Source organism: Pleurodeles waltl, chromosome 2_2 (assembly GCF_031143425.1).
Source record: "Pleurodeles waltl isolate 20211129_DDA chromosome 2_2, aPleWal1.hap1.20221129, whole genome shotgun sequence".
Lineage (NCBI taxonomy): Eukaryota > Metazoa > Chordata > Amphibia > Caudata > Salamandridae > Pleurodeles > Pleurodeles waltl.
In genome coordinates this window covers 55,586,476-55,609,556 of record NC_090439.1, presented here as the reverse complement: position 1 = coordinate 55,609,556, position 23,081 = coordinate 55,586,476, and positions in this window count along the sequence as shown.

Below are 23,081 nucleotides of genomic sequence, written 5' to 3'. Positions count from 1 at the left end.
GAATGACTGTCATTTGTAATAATTTGTTGTTCGTTGTCAGTTTTAATTTGAATTAATAAATGATTTATTTAAAATATTGCAATATTGATGCACTTAGGTAAGTTAATGTAATTTTAAGTAATTTTATTTTTTGTCTTTTGACAATTTAAAATTATATTTTAAATGTTTTATATTTTTCTTAATTAATATAGTATTATTACTTTCTATGTGTTCTAGAGAATTAAATGGTTCAAATAAACTACTTTAAACTTTCTGTTTATAAAAACATATTTTTACCTGTCTGGTTGATATTCTTATAAACAATATTGTTGAGATAATATTTATGTAATTTTCTTTGAATGTATATAACCACAATTTCTTTGACAACAATATGTTTGATACACTATTTTTGTAAGTTGATATTTTTTAACACAATATTCTGCCACTTATGCAAAATAGCATTGTTCCAGCTTCTCAACAAACATTCTGTGCAGAGAGTGTATATTAACTTACCACTGTGGGTGCTCACATTATGTGATATGACCCTAGTAGTGTTTGATGGTTGTCCAGAATCACACAGTATACAGAACCAACAACTGAGCTGCAGCATATAATGATTTCCATTGTCTACCGACCATGCTGCAACTCATATGGTACATTAATTGAATGAAAAATGGGCTCGAAGGAAATATATACATTTTGAAATATGTGCAAGATATTGAGAATGTGATCTTATTTGTACAGATTAGATTGTGAGGTTACCCACATAATTATACTTCAGAGGGCATTTTGGAAAATGTTATCTTTATTGCACACAGGCTTCAATTTGAAGGCCAAAAGTTGAGAGAAATTCAATTGATAACAATGTTTTCTTCTGGCGGCTGGGTTTTTAGCCCCTGACAGAAAAAACCTACAATGCAACAAGGTATTTTCAAGATTTGACTTTCAAATTCAAACATTCTGGTGATGAGGCTAGATGTTGTATTTGGAGCTGAGTTTGACCTGCACCCATGTAAACCTACCAAAAACAGACATATTTGACAACTAGACATCTATGGGAATCCAGGCTTGTGTGACTCATGTATCCCACTATGTATTCCTACCCGGAATGCCCTGCAAACATTGAAGTTGGTTAAAATCACAAATTTTCCTCACATTAGTGCAAGGGCAAGTTACAGCATCTGTGATGATTCTCAAGTTCTTACCACCCAATGTTCTTACACTTTTCCAAATGAGAATAGTAACTCAGATGCGTGGCTGGACCAATTATCTGTGAAAAGAAAGGATGCAAAACATAACTTGGAGACATCATGATTTTGCCCTGAAATTTCACCAATTCTGGTGATGTAAGCAGTGGTAACATTTGGGTCCACTCTTGGCCACCACCTAGGGACATTTACTAAATCCAAACATTTCTGAATGCTACACATAAGGCAGTCCAGTGTGATGTGACTTACATAGATCTCACTGTTTCCTTATTCACAAATCCATGCACATCTCAATGTTAAATCATGCATTAGTCTCATATTTTTGTAGCATAAAGTTCTGAAATCTGTGGGGATCCAGAAAATTCTTACCTCCCAATGTTCCCACTCTTCTCCGAATACAATTGCTACTGCACTTTTTTGGATGGGCCTCTAAGCACACCAGAAAAATGTCCCCAAAACAACAACATGAAGACCTAAAGAGTTCACCTTGCTCATTGACCCATTCTGGAAATATGGTTAGCTGACCTATTTGGACCTGGGCTCAGCTCTCACCCAAAGAAACCTACAAACCCATACCTTTGTGAAAACTAAATATCATGGGAAGTCTAGGGTTGTGTGACTCACATAGATTCCATTAAGTTTCCTAACATGAATGCTCAAAAAATGTAACACTGTGGTTTGATCACATATTTTCCTCCCATTTTTGTAAGTAAACGTTACAGAATCTGGAAGAGATGGCTACCACACTTCTCCTGACAACAGCACCCCGCTTGTCTGACTCGTCATATAACCTATGACTAGAATTGGCCAAAACGTGAACCATGTTAAGTCAATGTGTTGTCAATGTGTTTTACACAATGGTTATAGTTTTGGTTCATTCTAATGAGTGTGTAAGGTCCCTTACATATGAGTGGCAGTGTCAATTAGGAAATGTGTGGGAATGTAGGATATAAAGATGTTGTCTGCTAGTTGAAAGTGTCCAATATTTCTATATTTCTACTACTCTTAGGGACAGAAAAATGATCTGGTGCTAGGTAGGAAGGACTGATGACAGGATTCTCATGTACCACACTCCCTTACCTTCATTGCATTTATATCTCTGTTAGTCTGGACTGCTTTCAAACCTGTAGATTGGTGGATTGGGGTGTTTACCACCCACATTGTGTAGAAGGGGGAGTGATCAGAAAGCACAGCAGAGAGTCAGTGGAAAAGGTGAGAAACAAAAATGGGTGCACCATTTGCCCATTCAGGACTGCATTGCATCTCCTACCCCAAGCACCAAACAGGCTTTGTATGATCCAGGAGAGGCAGTATGGATGAGTTAACACCATCCATGTTAGCCCATATGTCACAATTACATACAAGATAATGAAACATTCCCCCTTGCTTGCCAGTGGGATTTGTATTCTCAGGTGCCCAGAAGGGCAGAAAGACTGTTGGGCCTTTAGAAACAGGTGCACTGACTGATGCCAGGACAGGCCAGCCCCACCCAATTATTTTTTCTATTTAAATCTATCCCTTGAATCCAGTGGACTTTCTACTAACACTGGGACAGGTTGGTGTTTAATCCTGCATTCTCTCCCACCAGAAGGCAGAAGTAATGGTGGCTTTTAGGGATTGGAGATATGAACAGTCCAGCTCTGATCCCATTGGTTTTCTAAATAAGTTTATGCCCGGTGTTCTAGAGGGTTTTTGCCTCCTCCCCCTCTGAAAGACAGTTAAGGAGTACATCCTCCAATCTGCCCCTGGTAGATCAGAAAGAGTTTTAGGGCCATTAGGGATGAGGTCAGACCTGATGTTGGGGGCATGACTCCCCTCCCCATTCTTTTTGTGAACAATAGAATCCCTGATCTACAAGTGGGCTTTCTGCACCTAGGAGATGGGAAAATGGGATACACCTCATAAAATACCCCTCCTTAGGAGGAGAAAGACTCGGGGGACCTTTAGGTGAGTTGAAAGGGCTGATGCCAGAGTGAACTGCACCACCTCAATTTTTCTATTCAATGCTTGCTGAGAATGTTCTACCCTTGGAGGGTATATAGGAGGCTTAGGAAAAGTGGTGGGGCCATTAGAGGATGGAATTGCGGCCTGATGGTGGAACGGGCATCCTCACCCAATTTTCCTTAAAAAACATATATTCCCATGCTAGTGAGATCTCTGTCCCACGGGGATGGCAGATTGGGGGTAAGTTCCAAATCTGCTCACTGGAAGGTGTAGAAAGACTCTTGAGGCCTTTATCTAGAGTTTGTTTTTACGGATATTCTGTATCAGTGTTCAGTGCATGTAGTGCTCATTTTGCCCCTATTATGAGTGCAAACTCCACACCTGTAGCTATACTGTGTCGTAATATCCCAGCAGTACCCTGCAAATATCAGTTAACCACTGCTTCCTTCTATGCAATTCCCCAAGTCACTAAGTCAGGGGTTTTCAAGCTACAATAGAAGATAATTAATATGCAAGTTCTCATATTATCATTCTGCCTCAGTTTTGGCCTCATTTAAATTCCAAGAATTTCTTCTTTCCAAAGTTTAGAACATTTCTCTATGAACTATTTGTGATCATTTTTTCATTCTGATTATATTTTGTCAGGAACCCCAACAACCCTCTATCCAACAGGTGTTTAATTAATCAGTATTTGTTTATCCGCATAGACAGGAAGAGTTACTGCTGTGGGAACCAAACCCTAATAATTTTCTGAACCCCAATATATTAGGCACCCCAACATTTTACTTAAGGCAGCTTGGGTCTGCAATCTCTCATTGATCCAGCAGCAACATACTAAGCACCCCATTAACAACTCAATAATTTAGCAGAGTACATATCAAAATAGAAACTAATCACTGAGTTCTAGATCATAATAAGGTTTAAAACATGCATTACAGAATTGTTAATATAAACAATAGAGGAAAAAGCATTGCTTGCCATTTAAGCTCAGATACAGAACACAGAGTCATCACATGATAATAAATGACCTATTTAGGCAATTAAATCTTTCCAGATTCTGCCGAACTCATTATTAAGAGTATGGACAGCATACTAAGTGAGGAAAAGAAAGCCTCAAAATAATCTCTGGATGAAAACAAGAAGTCATGTCTGAACCTTCAAAACCAGGGGGTTTTATACATAATTTATAAACAACAGTTACCAAAACTGGAAATGCAGCATGGTATGATTATGGTTAGATCGTACGTACTGAAAAATCAAGAACAATCTCATAATAAATAAAACGTTTTGTTACAAATTGAGATTCTGGTTGGCAGAGGTGTGCACCTTGTCAAGTAGAAACCACAATTCTAGTCAGGGTAAGTCAGTTACATACCATATATTAACCTGTGCTCACCCTCTGGTAGCTTGTCACAGAGCAGGCAGGCTTAACTTAGGAGGCAATTTGTAAAGTATTTGTGAAATGCGTAAAACAGTAAAACAGTGAAAACACCACACAAAAGATAATCCACACCGGTTTGAAAAATTTAGCTTACTTTAATGATCAAAACAAGACCAAAAGGACAAAAATCCAATCAGTAGTTGAGGTATGAATTTGTAAAGAATAGCTGCAAATTTAGTGTTTAAAAGCTGAAAGCATCAACTGGAGCTATCTGGTCATGCTAGACTGGGGTAAATCCAAAGTTCAGGCCAACCGTGATAGAGCACAGGCCGGCTACAGGGACTAACCAACCTTGTCCTGCTGAAAGAGTACTTTGTATGGTGGCTTGTGCTGATGTTGAAGATCTGATGTGAAAAGCAGAGGAAACGATGCAAAGGTGATTTGTTGGTTCCAATCCACACAGTCAAGGCATGTGTCATCGTCAAGCCGTGTAGTTGTCGATCCTCTGGCAGTGGTGCGGCATCTAGCGCTTTGCTCTGAAGGCTATGCGTCATCAGTCTGCCTAGCCAGCAATGCAGATTTGACGCATCGGACCTGAGGGTGATACACAGGTTCAAAGCTGTACAGTTGGTGCTGTGAAGTATTTGTCCTCAGGTGTGATGTATCAATGTCGAGGACAGCAGCAGCAGTTTCAATCAGCTCAGTGATAAAGATGCATGGATTTCTGTAAAAACAGCCTGCCAGGATTGGATTGACACAACTTGGCAGGGTAGGACTCAAAGTTGGCACAGTCCAGCAGCTGTAGAAGAGGTTAGTTAGGTCTTTGATGTCCCTGAGACTTCAGAACAGGCCAGAGTTGCAGGTCCAACCCTTCTCACTCCCAGGCAAGAAGGGCAGCAGGAGGCAGGGATGGCACAGCAAAGCAGGAATCCAGCAAAGTCCAGCAGATTTCCAGCAGTGTGACAGTCCTTTTAGCAGCACAGCAGGCCTTGTGCCTAGCATAAGGTTCTCAGGTCCAGAAGTAGACTGATTTGGTGATGTTGTAGGTCCAGTACTTATACCCAGTGGTGTCTTTGAAGTGGGGGAGTATTTACAGAGGGGCCTTTGAAGTTCTCAAAATTCCTGCCCTGGCTCCAGACACACTACAGGGGGATATACAGTCCTTTGTGAAGGCTCAGGACCCGGACCATTCAGGTGTGTTAGCTCCTCCTGTGTATGATGAACCATCAAGACATTAATGTCCCATCAGGATGTGGATGGCCCATCAGGCATATCTAAACTCTGTTTGTGCGTGACTGTTTAGAGGGAATGCACAAATGCCTAACTGTCACCCACCCAGATATGTATTCAGAGACAGGAAGATGCACAGAATGGTTTAAGTGGGAAAATGCCAACTTTCTGAAAGTGGCATTTTCAGATTTGCAACTTAAAATCCAAGTATACCATAAATTATGATTTTAAATTATGAACCTGAGGACACAAACTTGAAATATCTATCTGGTGCCAAAGAAAAATTATACTTACAAAATGCAACAAGGAAACTCCAGTGTTACCATCTGGGAGAGATGGGCCTTGCAGTAGTAAAAAACGATTTTACAAGTTTTTCACTACCTGGACAGGTAAACTATAAAAGTATACGTCCACATTTTTAAATGCACTGCACCCTGCCATTGGGGCTATCCAGGGCGTACATTAGGGGTGCATTAAATGTATTAAAAAGGAGGGCTGTTTTTATTATTATCTATCACAATAGGTAAATATTATCTTAACTATTTATCTTTAAGCATTTCACTATTGAAATATTGAGGAAAGATAAAATAATTTTATAAAAGTGCACAAATAAATTAACTTCAAATACTGCAACTCTTAAAAGTCTGTCTTTGTACAAAACAATACAATTTAAATCTCAATAAATTATTTTCCTTACACATATATTCCCTTACTATGTAATTGTGTATGTATATATTTATTACTTTAGTCCTACAGTACCGCCCGAATTCTCCACCGTAAGCTGATGACGAGTCCAGTTTCTGCCAGCCTTTTCATGGCTATGTCGTGGGCAGTGCAGGGGCAACCCTGCCCAGCACCCTGGGAATGCACACTGTCTGCTACAGCAAACAGTGCACATTCCCAGGGTGCTGTGGGCACTCTCTATGCAACAAATTTGGCCTTAATTCCATGAGGACCTTAAGCCAGTGCCGCTGCATGGTTTCCACTGTGCTGACCAGCAGAAACGTCTAAGTTCAGTGTTTTTTGCCAGTCAGCCCAGTGGAAACTACATACGAGGCCCAGGAGGGAGACCTACACATCCTCAGTGGTTTCCTACAAAGAGGCTGGTGGGCTGATGGTCAGCCCAACAGCCTCGTAATGAGGCCCTTAGTATATTCAAAATAAAATTTGAATTTTAAATTAGGTTACTCATGGTGTAACACTTTTATATTGTTCTACAATTAAAATTGATATATAAAATATTTCAACATTAATATTTTACATTAACTTATGTTTTCCATTTTATCTAATTTTAAGAACTATTACACTTTTTCCTGTAAATCACCACATGGGGATCTCTGTCCCGGGGGTAAAGACCTCTGCCTACCACCTGTTAATAACTTTAGACTCTTATGGGATGCCCCCGCATTGGCAGCCTGTTCTTGACGGCGACTACCGCAGGCTGGGGGTGTCCCCTTCTTACTCGTAATAACTCATAATCAGGCTCTTAGTTATACTTTGTTTCATTTAAATAGCAATCAAAATATCTTATTGTTAAATGTTGTTTGTATATATATATGTATATATATATATATATATATATTTTTTTTTTTATTTTTTATTGTGTTGCTAAGAACCATGACGAAGCATGACGAATCCCAAATATATATATTTTTTAAATGGATACCTTTTGACTATTCGCGGATGCAAAGTTACTGGATGATCCGTAAAGTGGGGGATGAGAAAAAAGTGGAGTCCCAAAACTTGTTTTTCCCATTCATTATTCCGTAGGAGCAGCTACAGCTTAAACCACTGAATGGACTGACACCAGATTTGAAGAAAGCTAGATCTTGGTCTAGAAAGAGGATGCCTTTAGTGATTTGGTGAAAATCCGTTCAGTAGTTTTTGAGCAATTAATACTAGTATACCTAGGGATGAGAAGCTCTAGAGCTAACATCTGATTGGCTGCCACCACCTCAACCGGGAAGTGGTTGTTGTCATCTTAGGACTCGAGACTCCATCCCAAGTCCTAAAAAGGTAAAAAAGAAAAAAGGTTTTAAAAAAAAAAGACAAAAGGGGCCAGAGTAGGGCCAGAGTAGGGAAACCCTGACTCCCTGGGCCTGGGGGTTTAATTTTGCCAAAAGTTTGCAATTATAAACCCTCACCCAGGGTGGGCCAGGAACTGGGTAGGTGATTATTTTAACTTTTTTCGTTTTTGATTTTATTTGTTTTTATGTGTGCCCCCCGGCCTTTTAGACTTGGGAACCCCATCCCTCAGGGCCTGATGTCTTAGGGAAAGTAGCCATGTGGCCCCCCAGGTCCTTTTCAAACCCAGTGACCCCACCCCAGGGGCCCTAATGTATTTTTTGGGTGGATCCCCCTGTTACTGTGCCCCTGGGATACAATGTATTTATACAGGGAGGAGGGCAAGCGACTCCCCCTCCCATGGCTGCTTTCAGCTCTAGGGACCCCATCTCTTGGGGCCTGATGTCTTATTCGGGGGGGCACATGGCACTGCTCACCAGGCTATATTTGTCCCTTGTGACCCCATCCCCAGGGCCCTAATGTATTTTCTGGTTTAGGGGATATGTATCTTCTACCTGGCTGTTTTTGGCCTGCGGGACACACCTCCTGGGTCCCAACATATTTTTAAGAAGGAGGGCTCATGCCTCCTCCTTCCCTGGCTGCTTTTGACCCATGGGACCCCATCCCAGGGGTGTGACATTTGTATTTAAGGTGATTGGGGTGCACAGTACCCCCTCCCTGAGTCACTTGTGGCCCCTTGAACCCTATCCCCTGAAGCCTGGATTGTGGTTTTAGGGAAGGGGACTGCACAGCCCTCTCGCTCCCTGAGCTTCTAAACCTAACCCCCCACCCTGAGGAAGCTAAAGTAAGCTAAAGTGAGGGGAGCTGTGCGGCCCCCTCCCTGAGCCAATAATAAGCCAATAATGATCCTGGGGACCCCATCCCCCAAAGACAACTCACATGCTGTGTCCTGGGGTGCCCACCCCCAAGACACAACCTGTGTTTGCTCCCACTTGGTGGGAGCCTTTTCCAAACTCCTGCCACATGGTAGAAAACACAATGGCCCTCATTACAACCCTGGTGGTCGGTGTTAAAGCAGCAGTGATACCGCCAACAGGCCGCCGCTAAAACAAATGGGATTTGGACCCTGGCGGTTACCACCATCTAACACCGCCACTTTAACACACCGACCGCTAGGGTGGTAACGGCCGCCTGGCTGGAGACTTCGGTCTCTAGCCCATCGGCCATCACAATACCACCCTCAGGATTACAACCCTGCCTACCGCCATGGTTTTTGTGCCACACTTACTGCCACGAAAACCATGGCGGTAGACACTATCAGTGCCAGGGAATCTTTCCCTGGCACTGATAGGGGTCTCCCACGCCCCCCTCCCCAGAGTCCTTAATCCTCCCAGACCCACCCGATCCTGTCCCCCCCGCACATATACACACCCACATGTGCACCTATATACACACATGCACACACGCATACCCACCACCACCCACGCATGGGTGCACATATGCAGACCCACACACCACAACACACACTAACATAACTTGTCACACATATTCATCCACAACACACAACACTCACAATCACTCATTCACTCATGCATCCAAAGCGACTCACACCCACATGCACGCATCCCAAAACATACACATACCCCACCACATACATACATCACCCCCCACCCCCCTCTTGCGGTCGGAGAACCCGACTTACCTGCTTGCAGAGGGTCCTCTGGCTGGAGACGGTCCGCGGCACTGCTGTCAGCAGCAGACGCCACCAGTAAAACACTGCCAGGCCATATCATTGCTCATGATATGGTCGGTGGTGTTTTGCTGGCGTGGCGGTGCTGCTGTCAGCAGTGCCACCTTACTGCCATCCGCCGCCATGACCGTCGGTGGTGTTCTGCCAGAATTCTGGTGGAATACCTTCAGTGTTCATAATACGCTTTGACGGCTGGTACCCACGGCAGCGGTATGTTGGTGGCCGTCGCCGTGGTGGTAGGCGGTCAATACCGCCAATGTTGTAATGAGGCCCAATGTCTGTTTCCAGCCATAAGGGAAAATGGTCCAGCTTGCTGGGAGCAGATTTTTTATCCCTTAACCTACCAGCATTGAAGCAGGCAGGGTAATAGATCAGTGATTTGTTCTCGCTCAGAGGGAACAGCGTTAGTAGCTGCTCACTCTGGGTGGGAGCATACCAGCTCCTGCTGCATGCTAGGGGCCAGCTGGGGGCCTCAGGTTCCCCTTATACTCCAATAAATGCATGGTGGGTGCCCTTTATTGATGCAGGCCATGGGGGATGTGGTCCCCAAATCTGATAAAAATTCAGGTTTGGGGCTACGCAGCCCCCTCTGCTTTATTTTAAATAGGCCCGGGTGGAGATCACGGAGTTCCTTGTTGTGGTACTCCATGAAGTGACCAAAAAATTCTGCACTACATGGAGTTTGGCATATGGCAGAGAGTTTTAGGTTCAGCAGTTCGTGCAGATTTTTAGCATCAAGTGCATGTCCAGTGGTATGGCACCACGCGCAGCGCAAAAGGGATGCTTCTTCTTTTCTGCTGCTCAAGTGGATTTTCTACTCGAGCAGCAACTTATTCAGCGCAAATGGAAGGTTTCTCTATGCAAGCGACCATCTGCGACCACCAGTGTTGAGAAAATCTCACGCAGAGAGGGCCAGGAGTAAGATTTTCTTCAGTCACTGAGTTTTTTGTGACTCCACACTAACTCCACGCTCTAAGCAGAGTGCAGCGTGGGAAAAACTCTGCAAACTCTGCGAGCAGAGTTCACCTCCTACCCCTAATTTTAAAGAGTGGCCCTGGGGATGGGCTCCCCAGGGCCTAATAAGACTTGGAAAAGGGCCCACACTGACCCCTCCCCTTTAATTGAAAAGAATAATCCTGGGGGATTGGTGTCCCCATGGCCTAATAAGGCTTGGGAGGGGGTCAACCTCTCTTTTAATTAAAATTAAAATGCCCTGGGGGTTGGGTTTTCTAGGACCTACCAAGGCTTAGGGTGAGAGGCCATGTGGCCCTCCTCACATATACTGAAACAAGATCGTAGGGATGGGGTCCCTAGGGCATAAAGACACCTGTGGCCCCTCCTCTTTTTTGTGAGTTTTGGCCATGGGTGGGCTGCCCAGGGTCTAAAATGTCTTGGGGAGGAGGACCCCCTTTCGCTTTAAAAAAAGGTCCTGGTGATGAGGTCCCAAGGGCAAGGCCCTGTGGCCAACCACCCAACAGGCACCACCAAAGGCCATGTGCAGTGTGGGGTTGGCTGCCTTTGGGAGGGCCGGGCCAGGCCTTGGAGCCTACCCCCAATGCACAGCCAAAGGCATGGCATTAGGTACTTGTGGAAGGGTAGGCTACAGGCCCTGTGGCCCATCCCCACCATGGATGTCCAAAGGCCACTGCAAACTGTGGGGTTTGCTGCCTTTACAGGAGTCTATCACAGGACTTGGCCACAGGCTAGGCCTTGTGGATAAGCCCTGCATAGATGAAGGTCATGTGCACCGTGAGGTTGGCTATATGCAGGGGATTGAAAAGTTATTTCTCACAGAAAATCTTACCCACTGGGAAATGCATCAACAATGGAAAAGTAAATCCAAGTATCTAAAGAAGGGATCTGAGATATATAGGTTAAACTGTAACCAATTTCAACTTTCCAGTGGAGGTCAACAGTTTGCTTTAAATTTTAGCAAAGGAAGTCAGCTATTCTTCACAACTTAGGATCCTTTTAAGCATTTGCTTACTCACAACTGTATTCGTGCTAAGAGAAATCATTTTTAGGATATCCTCAAAGACCTGAAGTTAAATTCTATGACACAGTCTTAAGACATTTGGGGGCAAAATGAATTCTGCATTAGTCATGAATAATACATCACTTTATTCCATGAATACATTACACAATTATGTAGCTGGGAAGTATTTCAAATTAAACGGTACACCATATATAGAGCACTTGTTCCTTGTAACTTTATTTAAGATATTTTTAACGAAGTTTAAAAGTTTTAATGCAATATTTTTCACCTTGCAAGTGTTCTGTAGTACAATAGTATAACATTGGCGTATAAGACCTACTGTAATAAAACTAACTTAATAGTATACGAGCACAAAAGAGATTTCTTCATTGCATTTCCCTTAATATAGCATACACCTTAATACCCCATCAATTGTGCTGCAGAAATAAGTTCTAGATAGGTGAACTCTGTCACCTTAACCTCTCACTAAATATATATGAAAAATGGTGACTTGTCATTCAATTACTCTAAGCAAAGTATAACATATGTACTGCAATTTGTCTTTGCTACTCATGCATCTATGGCAGTTAAGGCTTGCTGCAAATAAATTGGGGTCTTGGACAGAATTACATAGTCATTCATTTAAATCATCATAGGTAAATGTTATGCCCAGGTGTTATAGTGGTGGACACGCCTAGCAAAGAATTTGGGTTATTTGCTATACAAAGGGGATCACAAAGTCAGTTGACAATAATTTTGTCTGCTTTTGTTAACCTTAAGGTGAAACTCCATCATTTTGTTTGCATAAATCATACAATTCATAGATAAAAATGCTTGTGTTATATCCTACACCAAAAGGTTTGACTATAATAAACAAAAGATATCAAGTAATCAATAAATGCCCTCTAAAGGGCCAATGTGCAAAAAATGAGTACTCTTTGATGTTCCAGTTCTAAAGCAGCTTGTTACTGATTTATCAAAATGTTTTCCTCAAATGAGCCCATTTTCCAGGGTCAAATTAAAAATTACACTAGATAGCCCTCTAGCATTGGGTGAACTGGAGCTGTAACGGATGTTCATTGCTTTACACTATACCACAAACATTCAGAAAATACCAAAGGAGTAATAACATGGTGGGTCAGTGTAATCATATCTTGTTAGTTCAAAGTACTATACTGGCACTTCATTTTTTAGTTCTCGGTCATGTGGCTCTGCACATGTGGCTTTGCAATTCCTCCTTACTTTTCTTCAGGGTAACAATTTCCTATCAAGTTAGTATTTCCTGATCTAATATATATATTTCTACTGGTAAAGGGTCATTATTATCTAAACCATCAACTTCTAACACTGTACTCATTTATGTCTAGTGTCACTTGTTAATCGCGGGTTATCTGAAAATCTAAAGTAATTTTCTGGGACAAATGTGGAATTAATAGAGTTCACAGCTTCTCCCAATGAGTAAGAACCAGCAATTCAGGGATTTTGCACAATTGTTTTCAACTCTTGGGGTGGGGAACCTGTGTGCCTCATCAATACCTTTCCATGTGAAGACAATAATTTAAAGAGGAAAACCTCTGGTTTTGACTCCAGTGGCTATTTTATTGGATTAGGATTCTCATTTCCTTCCAGTATCAATTGAACACTTAACAAGGACAATTGCTTAGTGGAATATGCACATTATAAAGTAACAAAAACAGTATCAATCTTTGACAGCTATTATTTGAGATAAAACAGTTTACAATTAACATCAGAATAACATTCCAGGATTTTACCATATGAAATTTGATGTAAGCAGTTAAGTTGCCACTAAGGGGTTCATGAAACTGCTACAAATGTTTGAATATCAAGGTACGATGTAGATCATGAATCTAATTGGTCCTTCTTATTACACTGTCTCTACAATTCATGAATGTTTCAAAACATAAAGTTAAAATCTGAATTTAGTGAAACTGCAAGTCAGGGAGTTTATTCAATACATCAATTGGTTTGAATCTCTAGAAATGTAATTCCCATTATGAAAAGGGTCAATCACTTTTCCTCTAATCACTAAAACACAGAATATGTCAGATAAGTTAATATTTAATCTGATTTTTAAATCATAGCCATGGGGGATCAGCAGTCTAAAGTTACTTCAATAGAACTTTTTATCAGGCCACTTTTTTACACCAAGACACTAATGTACTTTACAGAGGGGCTGTAATTAGAACGGATAACCCACAAATGTGGGCTAACCTAGAATAAAAAGCAATCAGTTAAAAAATATATAGATGGTATTCAGCTCTATCAAATCAGTACCAAATAACACAATGGTCCTTTTTATCTTGGTTGAGGGCCTCAGTGGTTGAGAAGGTTGTTGACAATTGCTATCTCTATTCAAGGACTTATTTCTAAGGACAGATTTGCTTTAAAATACTTTATCTAAAATATATAAAACTAAATGTATTATTTAACCATAAATAAAATAATTTAGAAAACACACATTTTAAACTGTATTCACAAATATAATAAACCCTTAGGAAATAACTTATACATTTAAATTGAAAAAAAGTATTTTACATGAATCACAGAATGAAAATCTTTTAATGAAGCATATAATCCTCAATTCTACAAACATTTGAAAAATTGTAAATACTGGAAGATTGAGAATTAGGGCCTGATTATGAGTTTGGTATTCTGAGAACCGCCAAACTCACTGTGGCAGTCAAACCATCGCACTCCTGGCGGTCCGAACACCAGATTATGATCCTGGTAGTCGGAGTGCCAGGAGACAGCCACCTATGTTGGGATCAGAGATCCCAGCAGGTTGCCGGTGGTCGGAGTGGTGGTAAGCCATAGCAGTGCGGAGTTCAGCACCAACCTGCTGATCAGTTTTACCGCCATAGAAAGGCTGGCAGAAAGCCAGCACTAGGGGCCACAACCATGTTGTGGGTTGTGCAGGGGGCCCCCTGCCACCACGCTCCGAATGCGGACTGCTATGCAGACAGTGTGCATCCTAAAGGTGCTGGAGTGCAATGGCATTGGCCTAAGGAGCTGCACTTATTCCACCGGTCAGCCCAGTGGAAACATTGTAATACGATGGGGGTGAAGCAAAGCACACATCCAATGTGTGGGATGTATAGTTAGTTGTCAGATTTGATATTTTAACTTCAATCCAATAGAAGTGGAAAAGTATATGTAATGGTGTCACGTGGGAAACACATCTTCTATTGTAACTGCAGTCCACTACACTATGGAGAAAGTACATAAATTTGGAGCAGTCGGAATTACTATTCTAACTCCAATTTCACAAACATTGAAGGGGTTCAGATTCACTGTTCTCATCCTAACTCAGAAGAACATTTTGTAAAAATGCATATATTGAGTAGGTCGGGGTAATTTTTACTATCATAACTCCCCTGCAACATGCATTGTAGAAAGTGCATATTTTAGGAACTTCACCTTAGATATTATATCTCCAATCCATTCACATAAACTTTGTTAGACTTGGCATCCTTGGCGTGGTCCCATTTTTGACAATATATATGCTAATACAATTATACATTGGAAATAAATTAGAATTATTAATTCCTCAGTATAAATGTAAATAAGTCATGCTCCCAATAAAATGCAAACCAATCAATGTCCTAATAAAACCCTCAGTTTTCTAATATTGAATTTTAGTAATTAATTTTTTTTAATCATTAGTTTAAATGTAGCGTATAATGTAACTTATAACTTAATATTTTTACTGTGATTAAAGTATTTTTAAAATAAAATACTAACCACACAGTCATCTAATTAACCCTCAAAACTTGTCAAATGAAGCAAAATACATTATTTGAAATAAATCAAAATACATTTAAGCACAATATACATATTTAACATATAAAACAGTTAATTAATTAAAAAAATAATAAACAAACATAAATTTAAAGGCAGAAATGATTTATATTTTAAATGTTTTTATGTGACACAAAACTCTCCAACTGCCCTAAAAGAACCAAGAACCCTAAAGAATTAAAATGGTGAAATATTCAAACACTATAAATTATTTCTGTAAACATGCTTACATATAAAATTAGAACCAATAAACACAAAGCATTATGCATATAAACTACTTTATGTAATAAGAGTTTTCAGTACACTACTTGTCAGATGTACTAAGCATGTTAGCACTCGCAAACACTGTAATTTATTGTTTGCAACCCTTAAGGCATTTCTTATGTACAAATTCCATTTTAGGAGTTGGAAAAGGTTTTCTGACTACTATAATGGGATTCCAAATGGATTACTATTCGGTATCTGGAAGGGGTGAGTTATAGGCATCTCTTCAAAATACCAAATCGGTATCTTGTGTTTCAATGTTCAATGATCACTTACCCTTTATGAATGTAAAAACAAAGTTTGTTGAAGAGTTAGCAGGTTCCAGGGGACAACTGCCAACTTTTAAACAAACACAAATATATTTTTTTCTTTTTAAACTCAGTCATGGTTTCTTAAAGCATAATAGGCTGTATAAAAAAAGTGTGCTTTATTGAAAAGCTACCATCAAAATGATGGTCTGCTGACCTCCGCAGGCCACGATCACTGTGAAGGCCTCCAATCGTAGTGATTCACAATTTATGACCTCTCTCATTTCTGACTGACAATGAATCAGAACTGTAAGAACCAACCTATTAGACCTTTAGTTTGAAGACCTGCTCACAATGGTGTATATCTCCTAATACAAAGTGAGATTCCCCACTAAATGCAGCTCACACTGGACAGCCAGTACTGTAACTTCCATAAGAGCACCAAGCAAGTTTCATTACACACCTACTGCACTGTCGATATAAGAAACGAAAACAACAGTTTTCTTATTAATTTATTATTTTGCACACTAAATGAAATAATCTCTAGGTATGTGTCTATCACTGTGATAGTATCATATGTGAGACCAATGTTCTGTACATTAGTTTTTCCAAGGTTCCAGGTGATTCACAGGGTCCCTTGTCAATTACAACTTTACTTTGAAACATGACCTCACTAATCAGTCATGATTTTGGATCAAAAGCTATAAGTGTATTAAGCATTGGTCTCCATGCTGAATCATAAAGTTCACTTATTTTTCAGTAACAGGATGTATGATTTTAGTGAAATATAAAAGAACCCCTAAGAGAACTTAGGAGAATTAAAATCTTTTCTAGATGTGTGTATCATCTTGTAAACATGTTTGATCAGGTGAATATTCCATGTGTCAAGGCATTGGGATATCTTGGCTTTGGCTTTACCAAATATGGTCAGATAGGATATGACAATCAGCAATTATCATAACATTTTTTCTACAAATGATCATGTGATAATGCTCCCAGGCCGAGACTACTGCTAGACCTTCCTTTTCCAGTTGAGAGCAGCTACTCTTGTCATCAATGAGGCTTGTGATGAAATAAAATATAACTGTTGAGCCCATCCGCAACCAGGTTGGATCGCAAATCAACTGCCAAAAATGTGGTTGCTGATAGCTTAAAATCCAGGTTGTATTAACAGTGTTCTGATATGCTTTTACTATTGCTCTGGTTCCAACAAATGTCATTAGTTGTAAATGCCAAGATGCAAATATACCTGTTCATTAATTTAGCTGATCATGCCATTTAATTAGTATGGGGGACTTGGGAGTCATTCACAAGCACTTACCATGTTGGAAGAGATATCCACACATATTTTTATTTTCTTGATACTTTCCTTTGCAACCATACATGTCACAAGCAGTGGAGTGTGCCAGGGACTTAGTCACGTTTGCAATAACTTAGAATTAATTTCTTCCAACCAACAGATGAAGATGCTCCCGCTCTGTGTGATGATGCTGGGAAGCTGAACTGCTTTATTGATGTCCACAGCTAACTGATGTATACAGAATGTATTCAGCCTCTTAAACAGGATTGTAAACGAGTATTAAATTACTAATTAGTGGCATATAGTTCTGAGAACCTTGTATTCTTGATACCTTTATATTACTCAAGAGATATGGAGCTGATACCGCCTCCGTGACTCCATTGGTGTACTCCCTGACTGGTAGATTTTTAATAACAAATTCATGACATTTCCGAAATGCAACAAGGGGACTTGACATCAAATGTGAAGCCCATCAACAATGACTTCACTGACAGTGGAATTTCATCTAGTGAAACTCAGAGAAGAGAAATGCAAATAGAACAAATAGAAATTATTTCCAATATGTGTTTCACTCAGCCACATGCTTGCATGCTTAGGTTGCTTCATTAACCCCTTCGCTGCCAGGCCTTTTCCCCTCAGGTGCCAGGCCTTTTTATGGCTATTTGGGGCAGTCCACGCTTAGGACATCATAACATTTTGTCAGTTTTGTCTGTTTTTAGCTACCCAAGCCAAACTTGCATCCTTTTTTTCCAACATCCTAGAGGTTCTAGAAGTACCCATACTTTGTGGGTTCTCCTGAAGGAGACCAAGAAATTGCCAAAATACAGTGTGTTTTTTTTTTTTTTAAATGGGAAAAAGGGCTGAAGAAGAAGGGTTGTGGATTTTTTCCTGAAAATTGCAACAACAAAGGGTTTGTGGTGCCAAAATTACCAGCCTCCCAGCTTTCAGGAACAGGCAGACTTGAATCAGAAAACCCAATTTTTCAACACAATTTTGGCATTTTACTGGGACAGACCCCATTTTTACTATTTTTTGTGCTTTCAGCCTCCTTCCAGATAGTGACAGACCTGGGTGTGAAACCAATGCTGGATCCCAGAAAGCTAAACATTTCTGATAAGGAGACAAAACTCTGAATTAAGCAAGGGGTAATTTGGCTACATCCCACAAGGTGCTCCTTCAGAAAATAACAGCTGAAATAGAAAACTATTAAAATTGATGTTAAAAAACAGCCATTTTTCTCAACATTTTACTCTGTTACTTTTTCCTGCAATGTCAGATATTTAAAAGCAATATACTGTTACATCCACTTCTGGTTGTGAGGATATATAAGATTTGTAGGTTCATCAAGAACTCTAGGTACCCAGAGCCAATAAATGAGCTGCACCTTGCAATGGGTTTTCATTCTATACTGGTTATACTGCAATTAATTTGCTGAAATATAAAGAGTGAATAATAGGTATCAAGAAAACCTTTGTATTTCCAAAACGGCCACAAGATAAGGTGTTGAGAAGCAGTGGTTATTTGCACATCTCTAAATTCAGGGCGATCATACTAGCATGTGAATTACAGGGCATTTCTCAAATAGACGTCTTTTTTACACACTGTCTTACATTTGGAAGGAAAAAGTGTAGAGAAGACAAGGGGCAATAACACTTGTTTTGCTATCTGTTTTTCTCCAAGTCTCCCAATGAAAATGGTACCTCACTTGTGTGGGTAGGCCTAATGTTCGAAACAGGAAACACAAGATGGACACATCACATTTTTACATTGAAATCTGACATGTTTTTTGCAAAGTGCCTAGCTGTAGATTTTGGCCTCTAGCTCAGCCGGCACCTCGGGAAACCTACCAAACCTGCACATTTTTTAAAACTAGACACCTAGGGGAATCTAAGATGAGGTGTCTTGTGGGGTTCTCACCAGGTTCTGTTACCTAAAATCCTTTGCAAACCTCAACGTTTGGCCAAAAAACCACCTTTTCCTCACATTTGGGTGACAGAATGTTCTGGAATCTGAGAGAAGCCACAAATTTCCTTCCACACAGTGTTCCTCCAAGTCTCCCAATAAAAATGGTGCCTCACTTGTGTGGGTAGGCCTAGCACCCCCGTCAGGAAATGCCCCAAAACACAACATGGATACATTACATTTTCCCAAAGAAAAGAGAGCTGTTTTTTGGAAAGTGCCTAGCTGTGGATATTGTCCTCTAGCTCAGCCGGCACCTAGGGAAACCTACCAAACCTGCACATTTTTTAAAACTAGACACCTAGGGGAATCCTATATGGGGTGACTTGTGGGGCTCTCACCAGGTTCTGTTATCCAGAATCTTTTGCAAACATCAAAATTTTGCTTTAAAAAAACACTTTTTCCTCACATTTTGGTGACACAAAGTTCCGGAATCTGAGAGGAACTACAAATTTCCTTCCACCGAGCGTTCCACCAAGTCTCCCAATAAAAATGGTACCTCACTTGTGTGGGTGGACCTAGTGCCCGCGAAAGGAAATGCCCCAAAATACTATCTGGACACATCAAAATGATCAAATACAAAACTACCTGTTTTTTCAAGGAAGGGCATCTGTGTTTTTGGTCCTGGGCTCAGCAGCCATCTAGGGAAACCTACTGTAGAGGCTGAGGAATAGCATTACTGAAGGGGAGATGTGAAAAACTCGGTCGGAACACCAATACTTTTTGCAGTAACGTTCTTTTATTAGTATGTCGCAGTATTCTATTATCTTTAGTGTCCTTAACAGTCTTTGTCCTCTTCCCTTTTGGTTTTCTTCCTTAGGTCTCGCTGTTCCTCCTCTTCTTTCTTATTTAGTCCTTCCGTATCTTATTCCTTTCTTTGCTTCTTTTTAGGATATCTTCTGCTTTGGTCGGAGCCTCACCATCATCAGGAGGGATCAGCGAGGACCCGTCGTTTAGAGGAAAAATAACAAAGGTGAAGAAAAGGTAAGTGGTTTGCTTCGACTGTTACTTGTAAGAGTTAGGAGGGAAGGTGCGGAGTGGTGGGAGATGGGAAGGAAAAGAAACAATTGGTTCTCAGATTCTCACCGCCAGGTCTATTACCGCAGTGGTATCAACATTGGGATGCTATTTTATCCAGTTTTGGGTGGCTGAAGGTAAGGCTTCCAGGTATTGCTCTAGGAGGATTGCCCGTATAACATCTTCTCTGTCAGTACCAATAGGCCCCAACCACTCGAGTCCCAAATCCTGTACTCGGAAGTAAAGAGCACGGGGATTCTCTGACAGACATCACTTAGTTTTTCTGAATTTAAGTCTGTAGTACTCGGTGTCAAAGCCAACCCGCTCCAGTATACTTTTCTTGATATCCACATAAGGGTAGTACCCCCAGGGTTAACTGCTTGATATGTGGCTTGCAGATTACCTGTCAATAATGGGGCCACATACTGCCCCCGTCTCTCTTCTGGCCACGTGGCAGATGTCGCTACCCTCTCAAAGTTGGTGAAGAACGCATCAGGGTCTTCACCTTCTTGATATTTCTGGAGGATAGAGCTAGGTATGTTGTGATGGACCCATGTTGCGGCTATTGTATTTGTCAGTTTTTGCTCAGAATGGAGTAAGGTCTCTCTTCTCTCCCACTACCGCTATCCCACTTCTGACAACACTGTAGAGGCTGGGGAATAGTGCTACTGAAGGGGAGATGTGAATAACTCGGTCCGAACCCCAATACTTTTTGTAGTAACATTCTTTTATTAGTATGTCGGAGTATTCTATTATCTTAAGTGTCCTTAACAGTCTTTGTCCTCTTCTCTTTTGGTTTTCTTCCTTAGGTCTCTCTATTCCTCCTCTTTCTTCTTATTTAGTCCTTCCATATCTTATTCCTTTCTTTGCTTCTTTTTAGAAAATCTTCTTCTTTGGTTGGAGCCTCGCCGACATCAGGAGGGATCAGCAAGGACCCGTTGTTTAGAGGAAAAATAACAAAGGTGAAGAAAAGGTAAGTGGTTTGCTTCGATTGTTACTTGTAAGAGTTAGGAGGGAAGGTGCGGAGTGGTGGGAGACGGGAAGGAAAAGAAACAATTGGTTCTCAGATTCTCACCGCTGTGGTGGGGTTACTCATTGTGAGGCTTAGAGCTCTCTCTGGTGTGTTTTATTGTTGAGCCTGTAATTCTCACAGTACCCACTTAGTAAAAACGGGGAAAAATAAAATAAAAAATGATTTAAAAAAAACAAACATTTTTTCTCTTTTTACTTGGACCTGAGTATAATTGGGCAGAACAAGAGAAATTAATAGGTTTAGTGGGGCGCTGGCAGTGATTCGCCGGCGTGGTTTGGCACAGTGGCGCACGACCACTGGGGAATACACGCTGCTGCAGCTGGCCGGGCTCGCATTCCACTGCTCTGTGGTGCTTGTTCGCCGCCAACATCTGACACTTGTGTGTTTTGGCTCCTGGACACTAGCCTGGTGGGACAACAAGTCCCAGGCTCCCTTTCTGCTGCCCCTCTCCTGGGGGCTATCGAGAAGGAAACGCAGGCGCTATTAAGCGCACCGCGCACCATCGCTGCCAAGGCGCCCTTCAGAGACCGAAGGAGACTGGGCTGGGCCCCAAGGTACGGCGCCAGGTTATTTAGTGCTTTAAATCATTTCAAGTACTCTTTGCATTGCACTGAAGTATCTACTTTTTAATGTGGAAGCGCAAGGCAAAAGGTAGCCCAGTATTGGCTCTGTTAAACCCAAAATACCTAAAATTAACAAGACCATGCAATCCCACACCAATTGTGTCACCAAGGAAATTGATAACCTGATTGAAGAGGTGGAACAGATTTTGCACAAAAATGAGAGAGCCCCACGAAAGGGGCTTAAATCCGGCACTCTTATTCCGTTTTTAACTTCAGGACCGCATACTGTTCACAACCCATAAGTTACTACTTCTCCCTACCAGGTGACAGCCTCTCAAGGCTTTTCCAAAACCGCCAGTTCTCCTACCCCCTTGTATCCCACTCCGAATCTGAAGTATCCAAAACCAACCTAACAAATTTTATAATTCCCTGTTCTAACCGTTTCTCCCCTTTGGAGTCTCAAGATCTGGAAAATCCCCAACTAACCCCCCAGATCTTGCTGCACATGGAGAGTGCCCCTCGCATGATGACTTGCTAGCATTGGTGTTTAGCCTTAAGAGCGAAGTAGGCGAACTGAAATCCTTACTGCTTGAAATCACTACTCTTCTTAAAAACAAAGATTTCCTTTGCACCTGTGAGTCCAAGTCAATTTCTGTGCCAACCAAAAATCCTCTTGTAAAAGGCGTTTTGGCAACTGGGCCCCTGCCAACGCCAGCAAGCGCAACAGGCCTTACGCAAAGGCATTGTCTCCGTAGCCCGCATGTGCTCCCTCCTGAAAGCAATACTTCCCTTTTCTCCAATGTACATTTTAAATGGGACACTACAAAAGTACCTCCTCGGAATCTACATCCGACTAATAACAACTATATATATGTGCAACGTTCCACCCTTGTCTCCAAACGTACGGGAAGATAAAACCTCACTTGTCAACAAGGCCTCGCACTGGCTGAGATATGTCAGAGGCTGTGGCTCAGTTATCCACGTTGACATCCTATCGGCTGAACGAGCAAATGGCCCACCCGGAAGCCGGGATTTCATAAAACTTAATCTTAAAAACGCCCACTTGGTAACAGGACTTTTAGATATGGAAGCACACAACAAAAAGAGGAAGATTTCTGCAATTTTTCTCAGCGATAGCTGCCCTTTTGCTGGTAACACGCGGCTGAATCCTCCCTCCAGAACAGACAATTTGGCTTTGAGTAGTACTACAGGCTATCAAGATATTAGCCCATAAGGCCACCAGGTTTTTGATGGTACACCATCCGATCCAGTCTTCATGATTAGCGTGGGTCCTGCTTCCAGCGGCCAAACGGCATGTGAATTTGATTCCCAGGGGGCCATTTCAGACATTGACTGACTATGTCTTTTCAACTCCTGCACTTCCAA